Source organism: Pteropus medius, unplaced genomic scaffold, assembly GCF_902729225.1.
Source record: "Pteropus medius unplaced genomic scaffold, Ma_sr-lr_union100, whole genome shotgun sequence".
NCBI lineage: Eukaryota > Metazoa > Chordata > Mammalia > Chiroptera > Pteropodidae > Pteropus > Pteropus medius.
The window spans coordinates 3,344,121-3,344,908 of NW_024342466.1; the positions used below are offsets into that span (position 1 = coordinate 3,344,121).

Below are 788 nucleotides of genomic sequence, written 5' to 3' on the forward strand. Positions count from 1 at the left end.
GGCTCCCTGGGGGGGGAAGGAAGCTGGCTCCCTGGGGGGGGAAGCTGACTCCCCGGGGAAGCGCGGGGCGGGTCGGGGGACGGAGCAGGGCAGAGGGCACCGCAGGGCGTGGGCCTGCCTGAGGGGCACACGGGGCCAGCCAGAAGCGAAGTACCTGGCCGCAGAGCTACACCGCCACCCAGGGTGTGGTGTCACCAGCCACCATCCTCACCGATGCAGAGGAGCGGCTGTAAACACGGAGAAAGACGCGTCTCCCTCAGAGAACTTCGAGCAATTTACGACGCCTCAAGGGATGGAGCTGGCACCGCCCCGGCCGGGCCCCCGGAGGACGCGCTGGGCTGCACGCAGTGACGTCCACCGGCCAGCACACACGGAGGGGGAAAGGCCACCTTCTGGTGGGGCCTGACAGACACCCCACGTGGCCGAGGGCTCGGGCTGCCTTCAGCAGGTAAGCCAGGTGGACGGTCGGCCGGGACAGGAAGTGTGGCGGGCACCTGACCACTGGGGTCCTGCTCCCCAAACCCCTCGCCAGTCTCTTCTTGAGGAAAAAAGTCAGACAAACATAAACAGAGGGACCGTCTACAAACTACCTGGCCAGCGCTCCTCGAAACCGTCGTCGTGAAGACGAAGAAAGGCTGGGAAGCTGCGGGAGCCCCAGGGGACAGAGGGGCCGCGAGGACCAGGGCGCCGTGCGTCCCGCGTGGGCCCCCGGGACAGCGAGGGGGCCGTCGTGGGGGACGAGCCCACTCTCGGCACAGTTTGGAGTTTAGGCATCAGCAGCGGGCCGG

The 788-nt window shown here is 67.9% G+C and overlaps 1 protein-coding gene across 5 annotated transcripts in view; it reads right to left on the reverse strand.

Moving 5' to 3' along the window:
- Positions 1 to 788, reverse strand: part of HDAC4 (histone deacetylase 4) — a 228,841-nt gene that overhangs the window by 6,377 nt on the left and 221,676 nt on the right. The gene's annotated exons all lie outside the window — the stretch shown is intronic.